The sequence below is a fragment of the Anthonomus grandis genome, chromosome 9, assembly GCF_022605725.1.
Source record: "Anthonomus grandis grandis chromosome 9, icAntGran1.3, whole genome shotgun sequence".
In the NCBI taxonomy this organism is placed as follows: domain Eukaryota; kingdom Metazoa; phylum Arthropoda; class Insecta; order Coleoptera; family Curculionidae; genus Anthonomus; species Anthonomus grandis.
In genome coordinates, this window is record NC_065554.1 from 4,304,909 (window position 1) to 4,324,268 (window position 19,360).

General features: G+C 36.5%; 1 long non-coding RNA gene across 4 annotated transcripts in view; it reads left to right on the plus strand.

The window, feature by feature from the left end:
• The window catches only part of LOC126740757 (uncharacterized), a 70,350-nt gene that overhangs the window by 19,908 nt on the left and 31,082 nt on the right, over positions 1 to 19,360 (plus strand). The gene's annotated exons all lie outside the window — the stretch shown is intronic.

Sequence of the window (19,360 nt, forward strand, 5' to 3'; positions counted from 1 at the left end):
TGCTGCAATAAACGGCAAACTGGGGAAGCGGGACACACTACCTCAAAAAAACCCACTCTTTATGCCCCTCAATAGTTTATCTATTGCGGGAAAAGGGGGGAGTGCAAAGCCTAGCAGTCCTAAGATACCAAAGGTCGTTATCAGAGACACCTCAAACTGGGCTAGTAAATACCAAATGATAATGGAAAAGAAAATTAATATACTTAAAGTACAAAAGGAGAGGCTGGGCTTGGCACTCTTCCCAAAAACAGCACAGGACCACAGGAACCTGACTGCCCTCCTCAGGGAAAGGGAGATGGGATTCCACTCCTTCTTCCTGGAGGAGGACAGAAAGCTAAATCTAATCCTGAGAGGTTTCGACAGAAACTTTGAATTGAGGGACATAGAGAGTGAACTGAAACGGATGAGGTTCGAGCCTGAAGAAATGGGCTGGTTTAACACCGGCCCAGGTCGAAAAAGGCAGACGGACCTCATCCACTTTCTGATCAGAAAAGAACAGGAAGACATCTACTAAGTTGACAGCATAATGAACATCAGGGTCCGAGTGGAGCGCCTCAAAACGTTCCAAATTAATAACATAAGACAGGTGGGACAGTGCCATCGCTGTCAGGAGTTTGGACACGCCGCGAGCAATTGCAACGCGGGGCCGCGTTGCCATAAATGTAAAGGAAAACATCATTATTCAAAATGCGAAAAAGAACGTACAACACCGGCCCAGTGTTGCAATTGCGGCGGCGACCATCCGGCCAGCTACTGGCGCTGTCCAAAGAACCCAAATTTTATTAAAATCAACAGAAAATACGCCGATGCGTTAAAAAGAGAGCCCACTTTGGGCCCGATGTTCAGGGGGACTGAAACTGTAAAAGATCCCAACTCAGAGGCTAAACGGTTAAAAACACCCATACAAAATAATAATTTATTAACGCTCTTATCCTTGCCGGAGGATGAAATAAACTTAAAAATAGAAAACTTAATCTCCAAACTAAGTAAATTAACATGAAATCCTGCTTTTAAATTACTATTACCATAAAAATCATAACACCTTTTTTTTCCCTCTTTTTAAAAAAACAAAATAAACAACACTGGCCAAAAACCGACGAGCTGGGTGGGTGTGTCCTAGACCTGTGAATCCAACCAATCCCAGCCGCCCACCCAGCCTATAAATATAACCTACGTTTCCACATCCCAGTCAGTACAATCCACTGCTACCATCAATTGGAAAAATTTTTGAAAAAGCGGTACTTAGCAGACTGAGAGAGGAATGCGTGGAATTGAAAATTATCCCCGGCGAACAACACGGATTTGTACGGGGCCTCTCAACAGAAATGCAACTGGCGAGGATCCAACAGAGTCTTGTGGACTCCTTAAATGCGAAGTATTCAACCGCCATGATCGCACTCGACGTCGAAAAAGCTTTCGATAGGGTGTGGCATGGTGGTTTAATACATAAAATGGCGAAATTCGGTATGTCTTCAGGGTTGATAAAACTCACTCAAAGTTTTATAAAAAATAGAAAATTCACCTCAAAGGTGAATGATATAACATTACCCTATAGGGAGATGAGAGCTGGAGTTCCCCAGGGATCACCACTCTCACCCACCCTATTTAACATCTATCAGGCTGACATACCGAAAAATAGCCATTATTCAGAGTTGGCTCTGTTCGCGGACGACACTTGTGTCTTCGCCAGTTGTAAGTACCTGGATCAGATCACTGCATATATCCAAAGTCACCTGGACAAAATTTGTTCATGGGCGACGGATTGCAAAATTAAAATAAATGAAAGCAAAACGGAAGCGATATTAATCACAAAAAAAAAAGACCGTGACGTTCCCAACTTGGTAGTGTTGGGCAAGGAAGTCCCCTGGATGAACGAAATTCGGTACCTGGGTGTAATTTTTGACAAAAAAAAACACTTGAATCACACATCAAGAGGCAGATTAACTCATGTAATGGCCTGGTGCAGAGTCTACCCGTTCCTGAATAGAAAAAGTAAGATGTCGATTAGCAATAAGCTCCTCTTGTACAAGCAAATCATAAGGGCAAAGTTGTTGTACGGATCCTGTGTTTTAACAAATATCACAAGGTCAAATCTTAAAAAGTTGGAAATCTTTCAAAACAAGGTACTCCGTATAATAACAGATGCCCCGAGATATGCCAGAAATATAGATATACGGGAGGACTGCCGTACCGGTACAATCGAGGAGTTTATTGTTATGAAGCATACTAAGTTCAAGGAGCGGCTAAAAGCACTGCAAAACGAGGAACTAAGAAAGTTCCTACTAAAATGGCGATAACACCGCCCATGGAAGGGTATTTTTTATAAATATTAAACCAAAAGCCTCAGTCAAAGTTTATCTTCTTCTCTTTTTCTTTACTTTTTACTTCCACCATTTTCACTCTATCTATATTTTCACACTTTCTTTTCTAAATAACATACATTATTCTCAACAACAATCACACTAAAATTCTCAAATACATAATACATCAAACGTTCCACGCGTACAAAATCACCAACCTCCTAAATAAGTCTAATATAAATAACACCCAACCTAATTACCGCACAAACACAACACGGTAGAAACGCGGTTTACACCGTCAAAAACAAGCAAAAGCTAACGATAAAACCGCATCAACAGATTCACCTTAGGGGGCGGGGCTTGCGTTTGGGCTCGCATCCAATACCAACGTCCTGCCGACCATATAAATATAACCTACACACACCATCTCCCGATAGTTAAATCCCGTGCTCCGCGCCGTCAAGATCCAAAGCACTCTGATGCGACCCAGTAAACAAAAGATAGGCGCCTATAAACAGCATAAAACACGTCATCAAACCGGCAAGAGCGTGAAATTGCTAGACCGGACAGTCAGTGGAGAACAACAACAACAGTACAATCCCACGATCCGTGCCATCATAAGCTAGAGCACCTCGATGCGACCCAGTAAACTAAAGATAGGCGCCTATAAGCAAGATAAAAACACAACATCATTAAACCGGCAAGAGCGTAAAATTGCTAGACCGGAGAATCAGTGGAGAACAACACCCAATCAGTTAATTCCCACACTCCGTGCCATAAGCTAGAGCACCTGACCAAGAAAAAAAAGATAGGCGCCAAAACGTAAACAAATGGATCATTAAACCGGCAAGAGCCGCCGGAGAATCAGTGTATAACCGACCGACCGTGAGACATTCGTCGCAGTAAGGTCGTACCATACCTTTCGAGCGAAGTACCAGTAATTCTTTTCGATATTTCAATACCGCTAAATTTACAATAAAACTTTGTCTTGATGTTGACAGTGTAAATTGGGTTAGGTAAGAGCCACCTGTTGACAGTTGACCAGCCGCTTCCGAGCTCGCGTATTAAGATCTTTATCGAATCCGTTGCTATTGATATCGTTCCGTCCCGTTCCGTTTTATTTTATTTTGAAACTGTCCTTTGGGCCCATCTTTCTTCGCGTTTATTAATTATTACTTGGCTTCTTAAAGTGGTGAGAGACAAGTAATAACCGAGTCCGTGATGTCATAATTACTATCCGTATAGCAACAGAGCAGAGCTAAATGTTGACCGATTTATTAAGATTGCTTCGCTTGGTTTGTGTTGAGTTTCTGGCTTTGCTTCACGAATATCATCCGTAACCGCTTGTACAAAACATCATAACCCCGTCCCTTAAATCTGTGTGGAACTGCCTGCCCTTAATCATAGAAATGGTAATGGGGGATTGTTAGATTCTAAGGACACTTTTGTTCATTTAGTTTTAAGCAACCGAACCTGTTACTTACTTATTAGTATTTGTAATAATAAAGATTAAGAGTAATAAGATCTCATTATAACCGGACAGTCTACTTTCAATCTCTACCTGGTTTGTCCACTGTCTAAAGGCTTACCCGAGAGGCTAGAGGGGACTCTAGGCTCCTTTAATTACTTAGGTGGCGCCCGAGGCATTTTGTCGATTTTTCTCCTATAACTTTACAAAGAAATAGTGAGAAGGGTTGACGGATACCTTGCGGCGTCAAAAGTTAGAGGGTGGACATACGGCAAGTACGTAAGAACCCCCGCTGCAGTACACACATCTATAGTTATTATAATATGTCATAAAAGTCAAGGAGGAAATAAAGTATTTTATAAGCATGTGCAAACATCTCATATTAAGAGAGGACACTTTTAAACCTTGAAGATTGGTTTAATCTTTACCTACACTTCTCTTGCAAAATCTGTCTAGGAATGCTTCTTCGAAAGCATGAGTCGGCATTTGATGAAAGTGGCTTAAAGGATCATGGTGTGGAAGAGCAGAATTTCATGTAGTAACATTGCAAATGCTGGCAAAGGTTCGAAAATTAGCTTTTGAAGACCTTCTTTTTTTAGTCCTTTGGTTGTTGCTGGGATGATGTTTTGAGACAATATTAAAATTAGCAATAAAGGGCTCTTGGTCCGAGAGACCTGGATTTACAATGTTGGTGTCAATCCCTTAATCCAAAAAAAGTACATAATCTAAGTAATCATCTACATAATCATGTACTGACACAGCTGTAATGCGTGTCGCTTTCGCCACATGCATATGCAAATTAAAAGTTCACATAAGGTTTATTAGGATATCATCTCTGTTTAAAAAATTTTTATATATTTAAGTCTCCTGCCAACAAAATGTGTGCGTATAACGGAATACTTCTTAACAATTGCTCCAGTCTACAAATGAATCGATGTGCCAATTCGTCAATTTTGTTTCTTACAGATTGTACGTTAAGTTACAAAAGTTTAACCTGGCCAAGCGGACACTCATTAACAGAATTTTTGTCGGTTACTCTAAAAAATCATTGCTATTCAAAAAAGAATTAGAAGCAACAACACCTTGTCTACAACATCTCAGTCTCAAGATCAGTTGCAAGTTTAAAATTAGGTGTCAAAAGTTGGTTAGCAATGAACTTAGAAATAAGAATTTTTGCGTTATATAAATAATAAATAAATAAATAAATAATCTTTTTATTTAGCACTTGGCTACTTATATCTACTTAACAGAAAACAAAAAATCAATTTTGATTGCGTAAATAAACAAATAGTCCCCTATTAAACATATGTACACTTCGTGCATTCTTTACCTCCTCAGGCAACTTATTAAACATGCACAGTCCCTCGTAAAACAAAGTTTTTTGTAACGCGGATGTCGTTACCTGCCTAATGTTAAAGTTTATTAGATCTATCTACTATAAATCTACTCTTCTTTTTAAATAAACGTTGAGATACCCTGGCAATAAGTTATTTTCAATTTTATATACAATAGAAAGATTTGCCTTTTTTATGTTTTGCTCAACATTTAACCAATTTAAAGAATTTAACATGTCTTTAGTCGGCACATATTTGCTACAATTCAATAACACACGCATTATTTTATTTTGCTGTATTTGTAATTTTTGTATCTCTTCTTTGTTGCAAGAAATCAATAATGAACTACAATACGTGAAGTGAGGTAAAATTATAGTTTTGTAAATTAACATTTTTGACCATTTAGAAACAACATACGATATTCTATTAAAAAACCCTACTTTTTTTCCTATTTTCTTACATAAATAATTTACATGACTTGAAAAATTTAATTGCGGATCAAGGATTACACCTAAATATTTAATTTCAGTTACAAACTCTATAGGTGAACCATTTATGAACAAAGACAATCCTAAATCGAAAAAATATTTACATTTTGTTACTGATCCTACTACCATACATTTAGTCTTTAAAGAATTCAGTTTTAATCTATTTTTACATAACCAATCATACAACACATTAAGCTCACTATTTAATATATTTACAATTTCTAAATAATCTTTTCCAGAGACGGATATGAGGGTATCGTCTGCAAATAAGTGTATAAAACATCTATTTAATATCCTATTCAGGTCATTTATATAAAGAATAAACAATAAGGGCCCCAAAACACTTCCTTGGGGTACACCCAGTACACTTTCCTTTTTTTGAGATACCCTATGACCTATTTTTGTCCTTTGAAACCTGTCCTTTAGATAATTATCAATCCAACTTGAGCATAATCATCAATACCATAAAGCCTCATTTTCTTTAAAAGAATTCTACGATCAATGGTTTCGAACGCACGCTTAAGATCTACGAATACACCAAGAACTATTTCATCACCATTGTTCATTTTCTCTCTCCAATTTGTACATACATACTGGATACATCCTGATTGTCCCTCAAACAACAAATGATTTTTCTCAAGATAATCCCTCAATTGACTACAAATTATAGTCTCTAAGATCTTATCTACAGTTGGTAAAAGATTTACAGGTCTAACCTCCGAAGGAACAGTTGGTTTATTCACTTTGGGGATTGGAATTACAACGCTAGTTTTTAGGTCATAAGGTACAGTTGTGCTGCTAAGGTTATGTGCTGCTACTCCAAGGTAACTTGAAGTAGAGTTAGTTCTATTAAAATTATTAGTCTGCATACAAGATTTTATGTGTAAATTATTTTGAAAAATAAATTCATTGAGTACTTTTCTATCAGAAAAGGGAGATCCAATCAATTAATCCTAAGTTACTTTTAGTACAAGTTTTAATTAAAGTATTTATTTTATCATGCGTAATTGGATATCCCCTCTTAGCGTTAACACGGCTTATAAAAACTACAGGGTCCGGCAATGAAACTTAATTTTTTCATAGGTAAAAAATAAAAATATATATTGCACATTTTTATTATTTTTTTTTATTAGCATTGGACAAAATCAAGTTGTTTTAAACAGAATATTTGACAAGTGTCTTCCAATACTGTCGATACATTGCTATAACCGATTTCTGAAGTTTGCGTGGATCCTTTCTAACATATCATTCGGTACGTTGGCTCTATCTCGTAACGAATATTGGTTTTTAATTCTTCCAGGGTTGCAGAACGGTTGTTATACACTTTTGTTTGAGGTAGCTCCCTAAAAATAGTCATCTGGCGAGCGTGCGGGCCATGGAATGTCACCTCGGTTGGAGATAAGTCGCCCTGGAAAATTTTGTCTTAAAACAGGCATTGAAAGTCGTGATGTGTGGGCTGTGGCCCCATCTTGTTGGAACCATACATCGCCTAAGGCCATATTTTCAAGAGCTGGAAGAAGGAAATTGTTAATCATTGTCCCATGACGCTCAGAGTTTACCGTAACTGTGTGATTATCTTCCTCGACAAAATATGACCCAATAAACCCCACTTGACATAGCAGTCCAAAGAGGCCTTTCATGAATTTCTCTGGGATTAATTCCTCACGAATAGCGCATATTTTGTTTGTTAACACAACCTGTGATGTGAAAATGTCCCTCATCACTGAAAAACACAACTGCATCTGGAGGCAAATTTTCCACAATCGTTTCGCTTGCTCTTTGCCTTGAAACAAAATCACGCTCGGAAATTTGTTGGGCGACTACCATTTTGCATGGATGAAAGTGAAGATTGTCCTGAAGAATTGAGCGGTCCGATAACCTCAGGACAGCGGCATGTTGCGAAGAAGATCGTCTAGGAGATCGCAAAACCGACTGTCGGACTGCCTCGATATTTGCGGGTGTTCTAATTGTCCGTGTTGCTCCTAGTCTCTTGCGAGACACACTGCTCTAAAAGGCTCCACCCATGATAAAATGGAGCTCCGTGCCGGAACAGCATCTCTAGGGGGAATCTTGTACCGTAAACGAAACGTAGGCTGTACCGCGATGATCGACCGGCTTTGGGAAAATTACGATGATTATCAAATACATCTCCCCACCAACGCTCTCTTTTAAGCGCACTAACGCGTTGCAGTTGCAACTAGTGTTGTAAAAATCCGGATTAATTCAATATCCGGACAGTATTGATTCGGATGAATTGAAAATTCGTTCTTTTCATCCGGATTAATTCATCCGCTCGATGTATCGGCCGTTCGGCAAATTATGCCATGTTTCGGCCTTCAGGCTCGATGCGCGACCATCCGATAAACGTTTTTTTATAGCTGTTTTTCGAATATAAGGTATGCATTATGCAACCCATTAGACATTTCGTTTTTACAGATTTCTACATTATGTTAAAACTAAATGAGTACAATAAGTATAGATAAAGCAATATTTAAGCAACGGAAAAGAAATAGAAAATACTGCTGGATATTGTACTTCGATCGTGTCACTTCGTGAGCCTCGTGCAAGCTCATACAATTATTTCATTGTCGGTCGAACGGACGACGGACGGCGTGTATCCGGTCGATTTAGATATCCGGATTTATTCGGAATAATTTGATATTCGGATTTAACGGGCGATTAATCCGGACTCTTCGCATCACTAGTTGCAACGCGTAGGTAGCCAAGGTAGTTACCTTCAGTCGCGCCACCATGTATCATTGGAAAAGGAAAGTTTCAGTGCCACTATCACCAACAATCAGGCCTCGATCTTTTAATTTGAATTCCGAACTGCCCGAACTTGTACTATTGTCTCTATATTAGTGTCATCAGAGAACCTGACCTCTAATGCAAGTAGAGATTTTTTAAGAGATTTAATTTAATCGAAATAGCTGCCGTTTGACAATTCAAGAGTTTTAATTGAGACCAGCATGCTATGATGTATGATTCAAATCACCTAAGGCTTTGTGATCTTTTAACAACTTTTTATTATCGGCCTTCTCCTTTGTTGAAATGCTTTGTTGCAATTCGACGAGGGTTATTTCCAAATTATTAATCTGAATTTTAGAGTCCTTACAGTACTGATGTTGTCTATCTAGTTCCGCTGAAGGTTTGATTTCCGCTTCCGTTGCTAGATCTTCAAATGTCTTTCTGTTACGTTTAAGTCGCAAAATGTGAATATGTTTTTCTTTAATTTTCTCACTAAGAGCAGCGATAGTATCTTGCATTTCCTTCGCAAAATGCTCTCTTTCAATAGCTTTATTTTGACATTGTCCTGAGCAATATATTACATGTCCACCAATTGATACCACCTTGCTAAGACGATTTTTGCAGCTAGGTTGAAAAATACTATTGCATACGACGCAGATAAGATTCAGAAATTCCTTAAAACTTTGCATGTTGAAAAAATAGTGGCTAGCATCCAATAAGACAAAATAAAAGTCCAGTAAGTACTGTCATGTCATGTCGAAATTTCTTTGAAAGCCAAAGATCCGCTGCGAATAAGAGGATCTCCCCCCACACCAGCACACCGATACTGTGTAAGATGTTAAAGTAGGTTTTTCCTAGGGCAGCATCGGACACACATCCATACAGGTTTCGCAAAACAAACACACCACTTCCAACTCTCTTGCATACACTTTCAACTAGTGAACTTAATGAGCCTCCCATTTTAAAGTGTCATCGAAGCCCATTTACTTCAAATACATATCCCCATTACCTTAGACAAGCAATTATTGCTCCGGTTCATAAAGGGGGACACTGCAGCACTCCTTCTAATTTTCGACCAATAGCTCTCCTCCCTACCTATATCTAAGATTGGTGAAGGTGAGAATGATATCTTTTTTGGAAAGATTTAACACTCTCAGCGCGGCACAGTTTGGGTTTCAAGAGGTCAAGAGCGCGGGTGATGCTATTTTTGATCTTCTTTAATTTCTTTATAGAACACTCAATTCCGGTGAAGTTGCTGCAGCAGTGTTCTGTGAGCAGTGTTTATTCAAGGCTTTTCACTGAGTGGATAACGGAATACTGTTGTAAAAGGTAAAGAGATATGGTTTTAGACGGTCTTCTTTGGGTTGGTTTAGCTCCTATCTATCGGGTCATGTCCAATGGGTTAATTTTGGTGGTCATTACTCTGAAAAACTAAGACTACTACAGGAGTTCTCCAAAGTTCCAATTTAATAATTCTAATGATGACACGCATTCAAATAATGGTAATTCATCTCAAACCAGTAGTTTTTCTTGTCAATCTGTATCTTTGCCACCGTTGTGAGTCCCAACCTTTAATGGAGAAATATCCCAATTTCCGACTTATAAAGATTTATTTGAAGCAATAGTGCATAATGATAACTTAATATCAGAGGTTGAAAAATTTTAATATTTATTAGGATCTTCAAAGGACAATCCTTAACTTTAATTTTAAATTTACCCCTTACTGAAAGTAATTATAAAATTGCTTATGACAGTTTATGTAAGAGATATCGCCGTAGAATCATTTCGGCCAATCATTGGGCTGCTATTAAAACTACCCAAAAACTCTCCTCTGATAATACACAAGAGTTGCGTAACCCATATATCTTTTCGGATAATTTAGAAGCTTTGCGTAATTTGGGACTACCAGTTGATTCCTGGGACTTTTGGTACAAATGATGCTTAAAAGAGTAGACAGTAAAAGAGTAAAGGGTTACAAGTTACAGATTCGAATCGAATGCCTTCCTTTCAACAGCTTACTGCATATTTAAATAAACACTGTTTTGCTCTAGATAATATAGAAACTACTAGGAAGAAAAAGAAGATGATCCAAAAGCCTGTTACCTCAAATGCACAGCATAAATCAAATTTTTCTAAACCCTCTGCGCAAGTCTTTTTCACTAGAGGTACCCAGTTGAAAGCACTAATTTCCAAAGTAGATAGGACAACAAGTTGAGTTGTAAAATATGTCAAAAATGTAGTGATTCTATTTATAAATGTCAAAGTTTTTTATCAAAATTACACAATGAACGTTACACTATTGCAAAAGCGAACCATCTTTGCATAAACTGTCTTAGTAATTCTCATGTCAACTTTACTTCTGCCCTTTCTTGTCACAAATGCGGTCTTAAGCATCGCACTTTGATTCATTTCATAAACATTTTTAGCTCATCTAATGAACTTGCCAATATTCGCAATATTCAGGGTGCAAATGTACAGCAGGATCAAGTTGAGTCACATTTCTCCACCCCTAGTAACACAATTGTTGGTCTAAGTGTAGACTGTAACCCATGTTTGCAATCATCAGACAGTTTAAATTCTTCCAACAATCCCTTAGCCACTTTAGTAGAGGTAATTATCAATCCGTCCGAGTTTTGGAAGACTCAGGATCACAGTCAGTCAAATTTTATTACTAAGGGTTGCATTTAAAGTCTTGGACTAAGTCCTTACAAATTGTCACATAGCGTTCGCGGCATTGGTCGGGTTCCCGTATTCAATAGCGTACAAGGAGTTTCATCCATAATTCAACCATTAGATTCAGCTTGTTTTTGTCATTCCAAAAAATTGTGGAGACCTACCATACTCGAATATTGCGGCCACCTATTGGTCGCATTTAAAAAATTGCGTGAAAAGTGGCTGATTCACTTTCTATAAATCACGTCCTGTTCATGCCTTACTTGGCGCAGATGTATTCGCTGGTGTCCTTAGAAATGACAGATTAATAATGTTTTTGGATATTTAGTAATGGTAAAAACACGCTCTTCTCCCTCTCAATCTATTTCTGCAAGTTTATTATGTACTAACTCTCTTAAAGAAACACTTTAAAGATTCTGGAGCGTTGATGAAGTTCCTAAAGTCACTTCAATATCTCTCGATGATAAACCGGAAGATAAAATTTATTTGGAAACAACTTATCGGAATGAATATATTCTGTGTATTTTTATGTAATTCCATATATTCATTCATAAAATGAATATATGGAATTAGGGCACATAAAAATTGTTTCTAGTACCACCATCCCAGAAAACGTGTATTATATTCCTCATCATGTGTCATTAAACTTTCCAGTGTTACTACTAAAATACGTGTAGTATTTAATGTCTCTGCTAAAGTTCCGTCTCAATTATCTTTAAATACAACTTGCTTTCTGGGCCTAAACTTCAAGCTGATATTACTAAATTGCTCTTACTTTTTAGGCGTGACCGTTTTGTTTTTACTGCTAATATTCGTCAAATGTTTATACAGATTCTTGTGAAATCCTCATAATATCGATTATCACCGGATCTTATGGCGGTTTCAACCAGGTGGTCCTATTGAAGATATGGTATTATGTACTGTCACATATGGTCTTGCCCCTAATCCCTATTTAGCTATTAAAACCTTGCTTATACTGTCCGAACATGAAAAGTCAAATTACCCTAAAGCAGCTGAATTGATTAGGTCTCATTCGTATGTTGAGAATATCCATGGAATTAATGGGTTCCACTATTGAGGAAACACTCAAATTGCAAGAAGATCTGATAAATCTTTAAAAAAAAGCGGTTTCGCACTTTGTAAATGGAGTGCGAATGATCCTAGATTAAATAAGTAACTTTCCGGCTTCATATCTATATAATCAAAATTTATTATTTGACATAGATTTAAACAATTCTCCTAACGAATCCTTCTTTTGATGTTTATCAGTTCTCCATTAGCTCAATGGACACTTTGTGTACCAAACGAAATATCCTAAGTAATTTCGCTAGGATATTCGATCCTCTTGGATTTCTAACTCCAGTGATATTTTTTCTTAAACATTTAATTCAAAGAATGTGGTCTTAAACTGGGATGCTCATTCCCCTGCGGATATATTACGGATCTGGGAAAAATTTTGAACTGAAATTTCCATTTTGTCTAATAGTAAAAATAACCGATTGATTCCGGGTAATAATAAATCTTATGAAGTACATGGTTTCTCAGATGCCTCGGAAAAAAGATATTGTGCAGCTGTATACTTTCGTTTTGAGTGTTCTAATGCGTTAGAAGTTAAATTTGTCATTGCCAGGGCTAAGGTTGCTCTTCTCAAAACAATTTCTATTCCCCAATTGGAGCTTTGTGCAGCGGTTTTGTTAAGCCGCTTGTTATCTTTTGTGATTGAGGTTTATTCCTTTAATCAGATTTTTGCGTGGTCGGATTGAACAATAGTACTCTCTTGGATAAAATCGTCTCCTCATCGATGGAAAACATTTGTTAGTAATAGAATTACATTTATTCAAGAGTCGCTCTTATATTCTCATTGGCAGCACGTTTCTTCCCAAAACAATGTCGTTGATCTTGATTCAAGAGGACTCTTGCCATCTCAGCTAGCCTTGAGAGTTCTATATGGTGGTCTGGTCCAAAGTTCTTGATGGCTCCCAAAGATACTTGGTCAGAGATTGCCATTTCACAATCTGACCATATCCCATATGTTTGACGCTCTGATTTCTAAATATTCAAAGATGGATAAAGTGACAAGAATATTTGCTTACGTTTTGCGATTTTTTAATAATTGTAAGTCTAAAACTCATATTCAAGATCCTTTCTGAAGCCTTGAACTACATCAAGCTCTTTTTCATCTAGTAAAATACATACAGTCTACTTATTTTGTTGATGAAATAAATAGTATTGTAAAAAATAAACTTACTTCTAAATCTTTTCGTAAACTAAGTCCTTTTCTTGATGAACATAATGTTGTTAGGCTTGGTAGTAGATTGTGTTAGTCGAAGTTATCATATCAACAAAAATTCCCTGCACTACTACCGAGTAGTTGTCATTTTATTGAGCTTTTGATCCAGTATGTTCATTTGAAATATTTCCATGCTGGAATTCAATCTGTTCAGTATATCATTTCCCAACAATTCTGGATTATCTCGTCTAAACGCGTAATCAGACGTGTTTTGTTTAAGTGTCTCACATGTTGGAAACTGAATTTCGTGTCTTCCCAGCCTTCTATGGGCGCTCTTTCAAAGTAAAGGGTTAGTCAAGTCAAGGCGTTTCTTCACACCGGCGGTTGACTTTTCCGGTCCATTTAACATACTTATGTCTAGACATAGAAGTGCTAGATTGTCAAAGGCATATTTATGCTTGTTCGTCTGCTTTGCAACGAAAGCACTATATTTGGATTAGTTTAGGTAGTGATGCTTTCTTAGCCGCACTTAGATTTGTTGCGCCACGTGGTAGGCATGAAGTCCTTTATAGCGATTTTGGGACTAACTTTCTTTACTGGACCTTACAAATACCTGAATGAAATTCGGCACCCTATTTCGGTGGTCTATGGGAGTCGGGAGTGAAATCAGTCAAGACTCATCTCTTTAGAGTAATTGGCAATCAAAACTTAACCTATGAGGAGATGAATAATGTCCTAATACAAATCGAGTCATTTCTTAATAGTCGTCCTTTCTCTCCTGTGAGTAACGATGCCAACGACTTATCTGCTCTTATTTTTTTACTTTGGAAGCCTTACAGCCATTTCCGGAACCTAATTTATCTTCTATACCTATAAACCCTCTTGATTGTTGGCAACTTCTGCAAAGAATTAACCAAGATTTTTGGTATCGTTGGTCAAAAGAATATCTACATTCTTTGCATCAAAGAAGTAATGTACAGGGTGGGCCAATTTAGACGTTTTCTTATGGGAAGTCATGTCCCTGTTAGAGATAAAAAAATTTTGACCTCCATTCTCCGGGCTCAAATTTTAAAAGAAGTTTATGGAAGCAAATGAGTTTATTGAAGCAAATCAGTTTGGCCGCTAGAGGGCGTTTCCGAAATTTGGTCATTTTCGTTTTTCGGCTATGGCTGTTGTGTTTTTAAAGATAAATGATTTCTGTAAAGACTTTCTTATAGCACTTTTAAGCGCTTAACATGCTCATGAATGATATTTAAATTTATACAGGGTGCTTCATTATTAATTTTTTTTTTTTTTTTTTTTTTTTTAAATGGAATGCATATTATTTTTTTGCATTTTCTTGTAGCTCTTAAAATTCCCTTTTCAAATATATATAACACTAATAATCTAAATTTAATAGTTTACGATATATAAATAAATTTCTTAAATATTAAAAACACGTAGGTAATGACCCGCCATTTTAATCGCGTAAACGGAAGAGTAGGCGTGTTTTAAACTGCTATAAGTGAAGCTTAATATTTACATAAACAAACTTGTTTTTATAATCTATGTTTTCCTTTGTATTTATATTTTGATATTAGAATCCAAAAACGTATCAGTTTTTCAAAAAATTCCATATGATTAGATGTTTTATCAAATATAATGAGAATTTAAGGGCCTGCGATATCAACGTCCATTATATTAATGGAGAAATACAGTTACAAAAACAAAATAATACTGTAAAAAAAAATAAAAATAAAAGTATTTATTTAATTATTTATTTTAAACTTAGAATATGAACTAACAAAAAGTAAAAACCAGATTTTATTTTTTTATTGATATTTTAACAAAAACTGCAACTCTATATATTACGTACTTATAACAAGTGTTCAAACTGAGCTCCTTCCTGATCAATGCACCAGCGGCTACGTTTTTCAACATTATCAACAGCGTTTCTTAATTCAATATTTGTTATTGTTGCAAATGCATTATGTAAAGCTTCTTCCAACATTACTCTTGAAGTAATTGGCTGTTGGTATACCAAGTCTTTTATTCTTCCCCAAAGATAAAAATCTAAGGGTGTTAAGTCAGGGGATCTAGGCGGCCAACGTATTGGACCTTGATTTCCTATCCACTGCTCACCAAACTGCTCATTTAAATAATTACTGACCACTCTAGAATTGTGCGGTGGCGCACCATCCTGCTGGAAAAATATAGGATGCCTCTGCTGGGCTAGAGGCAATTCCTCTAGGAAGCGCTCAACTTGCGTTTGCAGAATTTGTAAATATCGCTCTGAATTTAACTGTCCATCATAAATATAGGGACCAATAAATCTACCACGAAATATGCCTACCCATACACTAAAACTGTAACGGTCTTGATTTCTTACAGCCACCATTGCGTGAGAATTTGCTCGAGCCCAGGTATACCTATTATACCTATTAAAAATGCCTGCACTACTAATCGATGCTTCATCCGTCCAAATACAATTGTAGCCAAATGTTGTATCTTGACCACACTTTTGCAAATAACACCGACAGAATTCCAATCTTCTATCACGATCCGCAGGAAAGAGATGATGAACTTTTCGGGTTCGATAAGCTTTATACCTATATTTTTTTAAAATCCGTCTTGCAGAGGTGCTTGGCACACCAGTTTGTACTTCCAATTTCCGGGTGGATAGATTAGAGTTATTTTCAATTGCGCCCAAAACTGTTATATCCAATAGTTCTTGATCGTCATTTATATTATTATTAGCATTTCTTCGAGGTTTAGCAAAAGAACCAAAATTAATAAGGTTTCTTTTTAATTTCTCAAACAGCGTACTATGTGGCTGCCTCCGTTCTGGATATCGTCGTTGATATAAATCACAGGCCTCTCTTGCATTTTCATTACATTCAATAAAACATTTAATCATATCGAATTTTTCATAGTTTTGATACATTGTGATTATCACATAAAAGAAATACAAAGTAAAACAGATTATGAAAATAAGCTTGTTTATGTCAAAATGACGTATTACTCAAAGCAGTTTGACATCCGCCTACTCAACCCTTTACGCAATTGTTTCACCCGCAATTGTGTCAACCGCCTACTCTGTTTTTTAGGCGTTTTAAATGGCACGGCATTATAATTTATTGATACTTAAGAAATCTATTTATATCTCCTAAACTAATGAATTTAGATTATAAGTGTTATATATATTTGAAAAGGGAATTTTAAGGGCTACAAGAAAATGCAAAAAAATAATATGCATTCCATTAAAAAAATAAATAAATTTAATAATGAAGCACCCTGTATAAATTTAAATATCATGAGCATGTTAAGCGCTTAAAAGTGCTATAAGAAAGTCTTTACAGAAATCATTTATCTTTAAAAACACAGCAGCCATAGCCGAAAAACGAAAATGACCAAATTTCAGAAACGCCCTCTAGCGGCCAAACTGTTTGCCATAGCAAAATTTCATTTGCTTCAATAAACTTCTTTTAAAATTTGAGCCCGGAGAATGGAGGTCAACATTTTTTATCTCTAACAGGGACATGACTTCCCATAAGAAAACGTCTAAATTGGCCCACCCTGTACATGTACACATGCAGTGGGAATGGGTCGAGCGGTGGAAGTGTATCCGAGCTCTGACGGATTGATTAGGGTGGTGATGGTACGTACTGTGAATGGTTTATTGAAGCGGCCTGTAGTGAAACTATATCTGCTTCCTATATATAGTAATTAGTTAAGCTCTTTGGAAAAAAAGGTGTTTCATACCTTTTTTTTGTCGGCGGAATGTTCGGATTTCATTGAATTTGGGTGTATTTATTTTTAAATTTATACTCTATTTCAGAAGTGTATAGAGCAATAAACTGGGGAATTCCGTTCTGTTTGGCTACATTTCGTGGTAGTTCATAGGCGCAGGTACTTACAATATTTATGAATTTAATTTTCACGGATTAAATGCCTTTATTTTGAAAGAGATTAAATACTAAGTAAATACTTTTAATCCTTTTGTATAGGTACCTATCTTTTAACGCTTTGTAACATGCAAAAATGGGGTCAGGTAATATATACAGACTATAAATACTTTTAAATCATATTTTAAACGTTAGTAGTCACTGCTACGCTGCAGTGTAATCACAATATTATTATCCCAATATTTAAAAAATGGAGGTATTCAGTCCAACGAAAAGATGTACTAAAAATTCTCCACTATCGCTGAGTGAAAAAGTTATTATTTTAAATGTACATGATTGCATAAAACACGATTACCCTAGTTTTACTGTGCAAGAAATTGTTGAAAAATGTTCTCGAATGAGTGGAATTGGAAAGTCCACCATTTTCAAATTGTTGCGGGAGAGAAAAGTAGCAGGTCAAGTGGAATCTCCCAAGCAAAAGCCAGGACGACCTACAAAAGTCCTTGATGAAAATGCTAAATGTATAATTCGAAGAAAAGTTCACTCTTTTTATTTTAAAAAGGAAATACCCACCCTAGACAAAATTTTAATGGAGCTTGGCCGAGATGACAGTATTCCGTTGATAAGTAGAAAACTTTTATGGAAAACTTTAAAAAATATGGATTTTGCCTGGGAAAAGCATAACCGCAAAGCACTTTTACTGGAGAGCGACGAAATTGTTTGTTGGAGACGACAATACTTGAGAAGTATCAAGCAGTACCGCAGGGAGCAAAAGAAAGTTTTTTATCTTGATGAGACGTGGATTAACGAAGGTTATATAGTCCAAAAAATGTGGGAAGACAAAAATATAACCAGTGCTCGCCAAGCTTTCATAGAAGGCCTGTCTACGGGTATTAAAGTACCTTCGGGAAAAGGAAAAAGACTTATAATCACACATATTGGAAGCGAAGAGGGATTTTTAAAAGAAGGTCTGCTAACCTTTGAGTCGACTCGCACAGGAGATTACCATGAAGACATGAACTCAGACGTTTTCGAGGACTATTTTGGTGAAATGATAAAATTTCTTTCGGCTAATTCGGTGGTGGTTATGGATAACGCAAGCTATCATTCACGGCGAATAGAGAAGACGCCAACTTCAAGTTGGAGAAAGCAAGAAATTATCGATTGGCTGACTGCAAAAGGTATTGCGTTTGAAGAAAATTTGATAAAAAAAGAACTGCTGGCAATAGCAAACTTACACAAAACTCGTTTCATGAAATACGCCGTGGAAGATATAGCCGAAAAATATAATATAACTGTACTGCGCTTACCGCCATATCATTGCGAACTAAATCCTATAGAACTGATATGGGCGCAGGTAAAAGGATTTGTAGCAAGACAAAACACGACTTTTAAAATGAAAGATGTTAAGCTACTGTTTGATCAAGCCATTACGGAAGCGACACCAGAGAATTGGCGAAAAGCAGTCCAGCATGTAATTAAGCAAGAGGACAAATTGTGGGATCTTGACAACCTCATCGATCAGACAGTCGATCCTTTAATTATAATGTCAAGAGGTGATGACAGTTCGTCAGATGATGAAGAAGACTACAATCTATTATAATTTAAAATTGTTATACACTGTTCAAAAAGTGCCAGATCCAAAAGTGACATTTTCAACTGTTTTACTCTACATATTATGTTCAATAAATTTGTGAAAAAAATATATTATTCCATTTAAACAAAAGTAACTTTCTAAAATAAAATAGCATTTAAGTACATTAATTATAAGGTAAAAAAGTCCCAGTTGCACGCCTTTGGCGAACCGTTTTCAATGTTTATCAGTGGGTAACAATGGGCAAAACTCATAAATTGACCCAAAACCGGGTGGCACTACCTGCAATCAACGAAAAGAAAGAATTTTACATTGAAACTAATACCCAACTAAGGTAGTGGCATAAAATATTGGTGGATCACCAGGTACCACTTTTGCATACCTAATGAGGTTTTATTGCTCTACACACTTCTGAAATAGAGTATAATTGGGTAACTATAATTTTTCTATTTACAAAATAATGTTTTTAAATAACCTGTATATACATACTCTGTATATGGTACTCGACAGAGGCATTTCACATCAATTCGACGGAATGTCTTTATTCTCATTTTTTACATTTTAAAAAATTAACTTCATTTTTTATCTTAAAGCGCGGTCGCGTACAGTTTATCTTTTGTACAACTAAAATTTAATTTGAT